Source organism: Cydia splendana, unplaced genomic scaffold, assembly GCF_910591565.1.
Source record: "Cydia splendana unplaced genomic scaffold, ilCydSple1.2 scaffold_80_ctg1, whole genome shotgun sequence".
NCBI lineage: Eukaryota > Metazoa > Arthropoda > Insecta > Lepidoptera > Tortricidae > Cydia > Cydia splendana.
The window spans coordinates 281,835-296,162 of record NW_026946906.1 but is presented as its reverse complement, the minus strand read 5'-3'; positions in this window follow the sequence as shown (position 1 = coordinate 296,162).

The following is a 14,328-nucleotide window of genomic DNA, read 5'->3' as shown; positions in this document are numbered from 1 at the left end:
AAGGCCACTGACTCAGACTCTGCTTCAATTCGGTTTGCTGCTTTAAACAATGCTTTTACGTTGTCTGGGGCTTTTTTGCATGTTAATATGTGATTATTCATCCTTGTAGCATTCACTGTACGGTATTTTAAGTCACAAAATTTGCACTCGTGGACATCTTTTCCTAGTTCTTCTTTTTTTCGGAAATAGTGATGAATAACTGACTTTGGTTTCATGGTGAACCATTCGGTTACAAACTACTATTTGCTAAGATGTTTTTGCCACGGTAGTTAAAACAGAACTGAAGTAACATTAACCCTTTGGTTTTATCCTTATCTATCCCTAGCGTGGAATTTTTGACTAGGTACCTGCGCGTAGGTACCTGACGCCCGAGTGCTTGACCCGTGCCGTGCATGACTAAAAATATTTAGGTACATATACTATTATTACTTTTATGAAACTAGACTAGAACAAACACTTTTATAATTCTCTTACAATTCTATATGTAGTAAATACCCAGTTTTATTTTAATTTGCGTGGTGAATTGGTCGGTAATTTACGAGAATTTATGGTAATTTATTCGGAATCTTTTATTTAGTTTAGTAATGATAATTTCCTGTTGTGTTATAACTTTAGAAGTCATTTGTGTAATAAAATGTACTTTGACCATCAAAAAACATAAATTTCCATATCTTTCCCATCACGAGAATATTACGGAAATATTCTCGGTTAATTACGTTACCGAAAGTTTCCCATAACGGAAACTTTCCGGTCGCCCATGACTAGTGGTCAAGATCAAAGTATGTATAAAACAGATATTTATAATGCCTTATCTGATACTAAATATTGGATAGGAAATTAATAAGCTTCTTATTAAGCTCAGAAAACACAATTTATGCAATTCACTCATATGGAACAATACCTCGACAGCTCAACATTCATATAAATGACTATGCATTTCATAAAACAGGTAACATAAATTAAGTTCTTTGGTTTAAATTTCGATTCATTTTTAAATTGGAAGGACGATAACCACTCTGTCATAATGTTCAAGACTTGACCATTTCGTCTTGGCCTGCAAAAATTACGACTATCTGTTTCCTACGAAGCAGTCCTTATGGCTTATCACGGCTACGTCTCATCATACTTTAGCAAATGCTCCTATGGGGATCAGTTGTAAACCACTATTTAAATATTACTGTAAATCTGGCTTGTATGTATGTATATACTCAAAATCTGTAATTTTCAAAAATCATATCCAAAATATTTCCAAGACCTTATGATATGTGCTCCGTCAACCCAAGAGTACAATATCTTACACCATCCACGCTGTATGACAGACATGCAGAAAAAATGCTTATATAAAGATATACAATAACTATACCTGTTCACATAATCACTTGGGGCCATAAGTTTAACAAACTTCGGGGCGTTTCTCAGAGATGACCTTCGGTGCCTGACTTCGGTGCCAAATTTATTTTTTAACTTATTTGATATGCAACTTTATTTCCTAAAATCTAGCCTTAATATAAAAAATATTGGTAGTGGAGGCCTCCATTAGAACCTTATAGTTTTTAAGATATTTGAGATTTAAAAAACACCGAAATCATGTGCAGGCACTGAAATCAATTGGCGTCACCGAATTCAATAATGCATACACAAAAATCACATTTCAATTTTATATCTCCATCATATTACATTTTAATCATATTTTTCATTCTTATTTGATTATAAGCGATGTAACAAGGCTAATGATCTCGAAAGCTTACATAAATTTAATAGATATAGACCCAAGATTTTAAAATAACCTAATTACGGCTTGTAAAACAACATCTCTAGAAGATATCCCACACTATTTGACTATCCTCATATAATAGGGCGATGGGCGATGTATGGTCCTGGAACGAGTTTCAGACATGTCGACCACAAATTCGCACATAAGTGCCATAAAGGAGAAGATGTTTGTTTCACACAATCCGACCGCACACGCATCAAAAAGACACTTATGTTACCTACACCCGATAAACAAGAAACTTTTGAGTGGTTTTCAATGCTCAAAAAATATTTAATGCACTTATAAAGCAATGTGATGCAATACGGAAAACAAGTATTTTTGAATAACAGAGTTTTAAAGCGTGAACTCCATCAATTTAAAACTATTTGAAGTGGTCGACTAATACTTGAAGATCTAATTACCTGTTAATTATTTGAGGGTGCTGGAGATCTCCAGGACCCTCAAATACTTGAGCTAATTTGTAACTCCTATATTTAGACATAAAGACATAAGACATTGAGGATTGTTAAAACATTTACTATGTTCAATTTGTGTCTATGGCTATCCTTTAGAAATATCGATCAGTAAGGTAGGCTCAGTGCCTTTGAAGCGATCTCGACATTAGAAAGCCACTTTATTTTTAATCCCTTGTTCTGAACATCCTGTCCCTTGGGTGCACCTTGCATATAGTACTTACATACACAAGATATTGTAAAAGAAGTGGGATCTAATTGACTGCATTCATTTAACATGGCTGACACGTTTAAAGGTATCGAGGTGTAGGGCCTCAGGTGATACAGAGGACAATTAACATAATTTACTTCATTGGTTTGAAGAGAATATCAAGACAGAGAAAGAAACATTGGGTCTACAAGTTTCAACACACGTCTGGTTTAAAAAACTCCTCATAGTAAACTAGTGATTATTTGTACCTATTATGACTTAATTTACTTACAGCATTCTTGGCACTATGCCCCAGGGGCCCTCTCTAGATATAGATTTTTAGGTTTTTTTTTTAGGTTTAGTTTTAGTTTTGTAGGTAGTTCTATATATTTTTTAGGTATAAGTTTTAGTTTTGTAGGTAGTTTTAATTTTAGGTTACTTTTTATTCTAAGTTTGTTATTAATATTGTAAACAGATTTGTTATTACCCAAAAATAAATAATTTACTTACAAACATAATTTTACATTTATACAACGTATCTTGCACTTTTTAGGTGTGATAAATTAGTACAACAAACTAGTTTACAAAGCAGGATTTGAATTCAGTGATCACTTTTTTGATATCGGTGGTCAAAAAATCCACCGAATCCAAGGAAATCAACACCAGTGATGTCAAAATTAATCGCTTTTTAGTAATTACAGAAATAGCATGAGTGATACAGAGGAGATGTAATAATGATGGATTTACGTACTTTTGAGGATTTCTTAATCACTTGCATAATGATAAATGCACTAAAACTTTCGGAGTAAATTGCACCACCGATCTCAAAAAAACATAGAACCAAACCCACCGAAGGACGGTGAAACCTTTAAAAAATCACTTTATTATACTGTGACTGTACCTCTACTCTATTCAACGGTTAAGGCACAACTAAAGCATACTATGTTTGAGACACTGAGTTCCTGGCTTACAACTTTGAAGGAGTACCGACATGTTTTGCAAATTACACCGAAATCAGGCACTAGCCCGGGACACATCGTAAATTTGGTTTTATTCAATGAGTTGAGCAAACACATTATTGTGATATAAAGAATATGATAAGTTAACTAATACCTTATGCGTGAATACCCATAATAACTCCGATCTAATGCCCCATCTTGAGTAATAATTTTTTGTTTCATAAAATCTGGGTGCGGGACACTCCCACCGAACATCATTTTTGGCATTTGAATTTTTTTTTCTTGTATTATATAAATAATAAATAAATAATTTGATAGTGTCCCAGACAGAATATAGGCTGAAGATCATGTCTAAATTAATTCAGATTTATTGAACAGTAAATTCAATCATTTATTGCCCCGGACACGTAAAAATGGCCCTCCTGAGAAATGCCCTTCTATTGGACTGGCTTCTAGATCACTGCTTTTATAATACTCGTAACATTACCTACTGATTATGTTGCTCATAAGGGGCGAACCAATTTTTTTTTTTTACTATTTGTAGGTACTCGCTGTGTGATAACTAAATGTTACTTTGTTTGAATTACTGTTGTCTATGATATACCTTGGTGGTATAGTTATTAAGTATACCTATTCTTTAATGTTCATTTATGTTTGCCATTTTGGCTCATGTACCTCGTAGTTTTATAAATGTAACTATGTTAATTTCTTATTAACGGTGTACTGCATGCTGCTTATAAACAGCTGAAGAAGGTGAAACGATTACACACTTAACCCAAGACACTTATTGTACCCTTTTTCTGCTAATAAATCATTTCTATTTGTACTCTCTTTTACTACTACGTTCGAACGTCTCATTTAACCTGTCAGCGTCATTTCGATAATATGATGGGAAGATCATGAGTATTTTATTTTCCATTTTTGTATTATCGTTCGTAAGGCTACCCTGTGACAGCTTGAAGCGAAATCCAATGGAGAAATAAAAAGAAACATTATAGTGCTCATCAGCGTCATCAGCAGACTTATGATATCGGAACCAATCATACCGTCAATAACTAGATACATACATGTACCATTAACAAAACTTTACAGGACCTGATACTGGACCATACTGGGCATATCTATCCAAAAAAATAACAGTCTTCTAATTGTGGTCCACCGCATGTAATTTCCGAAAATCAAATTACATTCGTGAAGTTCGGTTTTAAGTACTTATGGTGCTAACATTCGTTCAAAATTGAGTAAAGCTATGCATTTTTATTCAGTATTTACGTCCTAATTTACATGGCGCTATAGGTTCAGCTTGTAAGTTAGTCTCTAATAACATATAAGGTGTACTAAGGTACTGGACTGGACAGCGCTCGTCCGCGACTACGTGACCCACAACACAACCGCGACTAACAACTTCTCTATTCAACTGCAAGTGACACAAAGGAGCCAAGCAACGATTGCAATACAAGGAGCTACAAAAGATTTTTTGTCGCCCGCTCAGAAGCCAAAGTGCAAATTGCAGCCGCCTACAACTCACATAGAGCCACAACACCAGCTGCCCAACACGCATTATACGAGTAGCAGCAAAAACAGCTACTGTAAGTTAAAGCTATAGCAGAACCTCTTAACCAGTTTTATGTCACCTCAGCCTGGCTAAGCTAAGACTATGCAACCATTTTACAGCCATTCTATGTCTAAAGGTTATAAAGTAGGTGCTGAGTGTCGCCTAATTGTCTGCTGGGTTTGTATTTACACATTTGATCCTCAAAACAAACCTGATCGACTGATACATTAATTAAAAATTGTCATCCCCCATTACTAAATTATTCATTGAAATATCAGCTTTATTGTGCAGACAAACGATGCAAGTTGTAATGACCTTACTGTATAAGATGTAACGTTAGTCTACCATACATTTCTATATTGATCAAGCTCACCGATCGCTGCATCACGGAAAACCCAAATAATGCTGATCCTCATTCACGTGTAATGGCCGTATATCACATGGGGTCAATTAACATTGGACCGGGCGTGAAGGCGAAAACAAGCGTTTCGTAAATTGCTAATATCTTGTAGTCTGCACTTGATATTTAGTGGGTAGTTTTCTTTTTAGCTTACTCGTAAATAATCTTACTAAAATCACTGAATGATATAAACAATCTATAATAGTCTATATACCTATCTTAAAACTTAGTCGTGTTTGTTATATTACAACACATAACTGTTGAACAGCTGACCCATTTTCATGGTTTTACTGTTTGATTTGTCTCCATCGGAATATCAGATAAACTATTTAAACAGTTAGAAATATTAGAACAAATTAAATTATTTTTCTGAAAATATTTTAATTTGTTTTTATGTAGGCCTTGGTAACTTTCTCAGTATATGACATTTATTTCAGTTAATACCTATTAAAATAGACGTAAACAAAATTATAAAAGTAATTCATTGCCATAAAATTGCTCCTAGGTTAGTCCGACACGAAATTGTAGAAAATGATTGAGGGCGCCACTGCGCTTTAACAGACAACACATTGTAATAAAAATTCCTTCTTCCATAACAGCAATATATTTCCTGATCACAATATTCCGTTACAGTTCAATCTCCAATCACCTCACTTCACAATCGTCCTCCCTTCACCTCTGCCCGTAACCAAATGCCCGTTAACCGCCATGCCAGTCGTCTTTTATTCTTTCTTCCAACTACCTTCTATTTACAAAGGTCAACTATCAATCACGTTACTTTTAAATTTATTAAATTATAGAGATTATTCAACTCTATTTCATTAAATCTGTTTCTAATAATTAGTAATTTTAATGAATCTTACACTCGCCCATCCTGACATTGTGCATGTCCTCATGCACAGTCATACTAATCGCGTCTGTCATCTAATCTTACACTCGGCATGTCAAATCATCGGGCATTCAGTAAGAAAGTTATTAATCCTTCATTACCCATTTAATACAATTTCTTTGTCTGTCTATATACATTTTTCTTATTATTTATTGAATTAATCTATATCTTCACATAATTATTTCAAATCCAATAAATCCATCGAAATATTTAAGTTTCTATTCAATAATTATACAACAATATACAATAATTTTTATGCATCAATACATATAAAGTACATTACTTAACATATTCGATTGCCGTTTTTTTTTTTACTCATTATTTCTCGTCTTTTTTTTTTTAATCACTCTCATGACACAAACGTGTCTCACAACATACCATTTTTTTAATCAAATTTTACGTGTAGCACATTATTTCTCTTGTTTTTTGATTCCATTCTTATTTTTTTAATGTGCTACTTACTGAATCACTCTCATGACACAAACGTGTCTCATCACAACATAACATTCTCTATTTCCGTCTTTTTTTTCCATCCAATAATCCAATAATCCAATAATTTAATAATCCAATAATTTAATAATCCAATAATCCAATAATTTAATAATCCAATAATCCAATAATTTAATAATCCAATAATCCAATAATTTAATAATCCAATAATCGAATAATTTAATAATCCAATAATCCAATAATCCAATAATTTAAAAATCCAATAATCCAATAATTTAACAATCCAATAATCCAATAATTTAACAATCCAATAATCCAATAATTTAACAATCCAATAATCCAATAATTTAACAATCCAATAATCCAATAATTTAATAATCCAATAATCTAATAATTTAATAATCCAATAATTTTAAAATCCAATAATTTTAAAATCCAATAATTTTAAAATCCAATAATTTTAAAATCCAATAATTTTAAAATCCAATAATTTTAAAATCCAATAATTTTAAAATCCAATAATTTTAAAATCCAATAATTTTAAAATCCAATAATTTTAAAATCCAATAATTTTAAAATCCAATAATTTTAAAATCCAATAATTTTAAAATCCAATAATTTTAAAATCCAATAATTTTAAAATCCAATAATTTTAAAATCCAATAATTTTAAAATCCAATAATTTTAAAATCCAATAATTTTAAAATCCAATAATTTTAAAATCCAGTAATCCAATAATCCAATAATCCAATAATCCAATAATCCAATAATCCAATAATCCAATAATCCAATAATCCAATAATCCAATAATCCAATAATCCAATAATCCAATAATCCAATAATCCAATAATCCAATAATCCAATAATCCAATAATCCAATAATCCAATAATCCAATAATCCAATAATCCAATAATCCAATAATCCAATAATCCAATAATCCAATAATCCAATAATCCAATAATCCAATAATCCAATAATCCAATAATCCAATAATCCAATAATCCAATAATCCAATAATCCAATAATCCAATAATCCAATAATCCAATAATCCAATAATCCAATAATCCAATAATCCAATAATCCAATAAACAAATAATCCAATCATCCAATCATCCAATCATCCAATAATCCAATAATCCAATAATCCAATAACCCAATAATCCAATAATCCAATAATCCAATAATCCATAATCCAATCATCCATAACCCAATAATCCAATAACCCAATAACCCAATAATCCAATAACCCAATAATCCAATAAGTCAATAATCCAATAACTAAACCCAATAATCCAATAACTCAATAATCCAATAACTAAACTCAATAATCCAATAACTAAACTCAATAATCCAATAACTAAACTCAATAATCCAATAACTAAACTCAATAATCCAATAACTAAACTCAATAATCCAATAACTCAACTCAATAATCCAATAACTAAACTCAATGATCCAATAACTCAACTCAATAATCCAATAACTCAACTCAATAATCCAATAACTCAACTCAATAATCCAATAACTCAACTCAATAATCCAATAACTCAACACAATAATCCAATGACTCAACACAATAATCCAATAACTCAACACAATAATCCAATAACTCAACTCAATAATCCAATAACTCAACTAATTAATCCAATAACTCAACTAATTAATCCAATAACTCAACTCAATAAACCAATAACTCAACTCAATAATCCAATAACTCAACTCAATACTCCAATAACTCAACTCAATAATCCAATAACTCAACTCAATAATCCAATAACTCAACTCAATAATCCAATAACTCAACTCAATAATCCAATAACTCAACTCAATAATCCAATAACTCAACTCAATAATCCAATAACTCAACTCAATAATCCAATAACTCAACTCAATAATCCAATAACTCAACTCAATAATCCAATAACTCAACTCAATAATCCAATAACTCAACTCAATAATCCAATAACTCAACTCAATAATCCAATAACTCAACTCAATAATCTAATAACTCAACTCAATAATCCAATAACTCAACTCAATAATCCAATAACTCAACTCAATAATCCAATAACTCAACTCAATAATCCAATAACTCAACTCAATAATCCAATAACTCAACTTGATAATCCAATAACTCAACTCGATAAACCAATAACTCAACTCGATAATCCAATAACTCAACTCAATAATCCAATGACTCAACTCAATAATCCAATAACTCAACTCAATAATCCAATAACTCAACTCAATAATCCAATAACTCAACTCAATAATCCAATAACTCAACTCAATAATCCAATAACTCAACTCAATAATCCAATAATTCAACTCAATAATCCATTAAATCAACTCAATAATCCAATAAACTCATCTCAATAATCCAATAAACTCATCTCAATAATCCAATAAACTCATCTCAATAATCCAATAAACTCATCTCAATAATCCAAAAAACTCATCTCGATAATCCAATAAACTCAACTCGATAATCCAATAAACTCAACTCGATAATCCAATAAACTCAACTCGATAATCCAATAAACTCAACTCGATAATCCAATAAACTCAACTCGATAATCCAATAAACTCAACACGATAATCCAATAAACTCAACACGATAATCCAATAAACTCTATAATCCGATAACTCTATAATCCGATAACTCTATAATCCGATAACTCTATAATCCGATAACTCTATAATCCGATAACTCTATAATCCGATAACTCTATAATCCGATAACTCTATAATCCGATAACTCTATAATCCGATAACTCTATAATCCGATAACTCTATAATCCGATAACTCTATAATCCGATAACTCTATAATCCGATAACTCTATAATCCGATAACTCTATAATCCGATAACTCTATAATCCGATAACTCTATAATCCGATAACTCTATAATCCGATAACTCTATAATCCGATAACTCTATAATCCGATAACTCTATAATCCGATAACTCTATAATCCGATAACTCTATAATCCGATAACTCTATAATCCGATAACTCTATAATCCGATAACTCTATAATCCGATAACTCTATAATCCGATAACTCTATAATCCGATAACTCTATAATCCGATAACTCTATAATCCGATAACTCTATAATCCGATAACTCTATAATCCGATAACGCTATAATCCGATAACTCTATAATCCGATAACTCTATAATCCGATAACTCTATAATCCGATAACTCTATAATCCGATAACTCTATAATCCGATAACTCTATAATCCGATAACTCTATAATCCGATAACTCTATAATCCGATAACTCTATAATCCGATAACTCTATAATCCGATAACTCTATAATCCGATAACTATAATCCAATAACTCTATAACCCAATATTTCTATAATCCAATAACTCTATAATCCAATAACTCTATAATCCAATAACTCTATAATCCAATAACTCTATAATCCAATAACTCTATAATCCAATAACTCTATAATCCAATAACTCTATAACCCAATAACTCTATAACCCAATAACTCAATAATTCATTAACTGATTAATCCAGTAATCCAGTACCTGATCAATCCAGTAACTGATCACTCCAGTAACTGATCAATCCAGTAACTGACCAATCCAGTAACTGATCAATCCAGTAACCGATCAATCCAGTAACCGATCAATCCAGTAACCGATCAATCCAGTAACTGATCAATCCAGTAACTGATCAATCCAGTAACTGAACAATCCAGTAACTGATCAATCCAGTAACTCATTAATCCAGTAACTCATTAATCCAGTAACTCACTAATCCAGTAACTCATTAATCCGTAACTCATTAATCCATAACTCATTAATCCGTAACTCATTAATCCGTAATTCATCAATCCGTAACTCATTAATACGTAATTCATTAATACGTAACTCATTAATACGTAACTCATTAATACGTAACTCATTAATCCGTAACTCATCAATCCGTAACTCATTAATCCGTAACTCATTAATCCGTAACTCATTAATTAAAATAATCCAGCAATTTTATAATTCGATAATATTATACTTATCATCATATGTAGGTATTATCATCATATCGTTATATTACTTGCCACTTAAAGCGTCAGTTGCACCAACCACAATTGACGAATTGATCAACAGCAATCAGCAGAGCTTTGCTTGCTACAATAACCAAGCTAAAATATTTAAAATGCAACGAACTTCTTAAAACCAAGGATACTGAAAGCGAGTCAATACACGGTTATAATGAATACTTTACTAGTGTAGGCCCAACCTTGGTTATTCAATCAACACCAGCCAAAATGATCCCGCCAACATTATAAGATTTATAAGATTGAAAAAAAAATTCCCGTCGATTGAAATTATTCTAATAATAATTAGAAAATTGTAGATTTCCCGGATGCGCGGAACTGTCCTGTCAGGCCGCACACATGTGTTAGGGTTAAAGAACAAGTCGGTAATTTTAAACAAACAACTTTACATATACTTGGATTAACTTTGTTTCTAATCTACATTAACGACTTGACTTTCTTGGATCTGACCAATGCAGACGTTGTGCTACGCAGATGACACGGCAATACTATTTCACGGTGCTTCCTGGGATGCAGTAAGCGCCTTCACAGAAAGCGGTCTAGCTTTGGTGACGAACTGGCTTCAATACAATTTGTAACTCTAAACGCAGACTAAACGAGATATGTGTGCGTGTATAAAACAGCTGCTTCCGCCTCGTGGTCTCTAAATGTGTCAAAAGTTTATTCATATATTAGTTACCACTGGTACCTACCAGACGTCATGTAATTGTAAAACAATAGAAAAACTTCGTCTATAAAGTACTTAGGTGTTATTCTGGATGAGCAGACTGGCAACCGACAGAGGAAGATGAGAAACTCAACTTTACAGCGTACATTCAAATCACAGTTAAATAGTGTCAGGAAATAACCTAACACTCATTTAAATATCTTCGAAATATCATGGATATACCACAGCGCCAATCAACCTATATTGCCCTAGCTCAACCCATTATTACGTAGGTAAGTACTAATATCGGTGTATAGCGTATAGCGCATCGATCGTTATTGTTTTTTTTTTTTTTTTTTTTTTTTAATATACTAAATTATGAACAAATACTGAAGAAACGTAACTTAGTCTTTCCTTTACCAGCGTTAACGTCACATTTTGCCAAAAGAGGAAACAACCAAGATCAAAACTTATAAATTAGGCTAACGAGCCCCATACAACTAACTTGAGCGAACTACAGGACACCACAGCATTGCCTGGACAACGATTCCACCCCCATAATCTGTGAACCCGTACCTCGAGACAACTTTCGTCAATACAAATAACTTTAAGGTACTGTACCAAAATATTCGCAGTTTAAGCAATAAACGACATCTATTAAAATCTACAACTGAAGACGATAAAGATATACAAGCCATCCGTTCCTGTTCTGTGCGGCTTCCACGTGAAAGCAATCCTGGCCGTGTTGTCCTTCCGTGTTGATCTTCGAAGCCACCTCTCATTGCCTCGGCCGTGTCTGCCGCTGCTGCGGCTTCGCCGGTTGCGACTCCGTCTGTTGTTCCTCGGGGACTGGCGGCGGTTGCGACTTCGGCTTCGACGTTCTTGTCCATCATCAGATTTCGATTTTCGGTCACGCTCAGGAGTTTTCAAGCGCCGCCTGGATGTTTTTTTCCTCATGGTCCATAGTCTGGAACTCGAAAACAACACCAACAATGGAAGAGTTCTAAATCTTTGGATTGTTAATAGTAGACAAATATAAATTGTTCTTATTAAGCTAAATTCAACTGTTTTATTTATTTATTTAATTTACGTTACTGCTTCCGGGGTAGAATGCGGGACGTTTAAAACAGATCTTAAATCCAAAACAGATCCGTATCCCGGTACGGATCCGGAACACAGGCTTTTCGAAACGAGAAAATTCTAAAACTGGTACAGAAACGGAATCTAGAACAAATTCGGGATCCAGCACTGATCCGATACCAATCCGGCACGCATCCGGTTCAGATCCGGCACGAATCCGGCAAATGATATACATGCGGTATTAATCCGGCACAGATCCGGTACCAATCCGGCACGGATCCGGCACCAGTCCGGGACGGATCCGGTACGAATCCGGAACTCATCCGGCACAAATCAGGTATGCATCCGGCACGGTTCCAGTATCCGGCACGGACCCAAATCCAGGAACGCGAGATGGATCCGATATTCGAAACGGGATCCGGAATACGAAACGGGCCGCGTAGCCAAGATGCCAATCGCTTACGCTCCGTAGCGATCGGAACGCAACTGTCACTGTCGCGCTAATATGGAAGAGTGATATAGATACATAATGCTTTTCGTTGTCGAAGCGACAGCGATTGTAACTCCGGCTAGGTCGGCGGGTCGGTAACTACCAGTAAAAGTATCATTCCTACTTATTTACAGTCTGAGTAGTTTATAATTTCGAAAACACTTAACCCCGCTATATGATACTGACGTATTGATAAGTAATATATTGAAAATATGGTAAAAGTTGTAACCAAATAAGCGGTACATACATAGACTAAAAGAATCCGATCTACACCTGTAAATAATCATAAAGGTATCCGAACTATTCAAAATAAAACGGTGTTCCAAAGGTTTCACGCTACCCGCGATGTAATGAATGCTTTAATTATATTATGGATAGGCATTACAGCAAACACTAAGAAAACCTAACTGTTGGTCTTGAAGAGAAAACTTGCAGTATAATGCTCTCGAGTGAACGACTAGGCCGAACTGGGTTTACCCAATTATTTTGTTCTTGATAAAATTAACGGTGTCTTTGTTTCTAAGCGCCCGTTAAACATAAACTTCCTAACATAGGATATACGAAATGATAATTAATTTCAACTAAACAACAACCAATATAAGTGTTACTAATATATGTATAGGTATATAATTATAATAATTTTACACCACTGTTACTATTGTAAGTAACAACTTAATTGGGCAATTAAGATTTAAATCAATCAGTTCTAATATTAATACCTACATAATATAATACATTCAGGAATACCATACTGACTTGTAGGTACTTACCACTTCTGATCTCTAATAAAAATTCCTTCTTCCATAACAGCAATATATTTCCTGATCACAATATTCCGTTACAGTTCAATCTCCAATCACCTCACTTCACAATCGTCCTCCCTTCACCTCTGCCCGTAACCGAATGCCCGTTAACCGCCATGCCAGTCGTCTTTTATTCTTTCTTCCAACTACCTTCTATTTACAAAGGTCAACTATCAATCACGTTACTTTTAAATTTATTAAATTATAGAGATTATTCAACTCTATTTCATTAAATCTGTTTCTAATAATTAGTAATTTTAATGAATCTTACAACATGATGCAACACGGGTCCATCCATCTCCTTTTGCCGCATAAGTTCGTCCTTCTTGTTGTTTGACGTTGACATATATAACTTTACATCGTAATTCAAACATGTACAATAGATAAATTTGATCATAAAATCACGTATTTCATTAATAATTGTACATCATCTCTGCGTGATTTATCAATATAAAATTATTTATTAAGAAATACTTTTCCAAAAACATCTTGAATTCAGATCACAATCCATCAACATGCAATTTCGGGCCAATCGCCTTTAAAACATGTTTAATGTTATC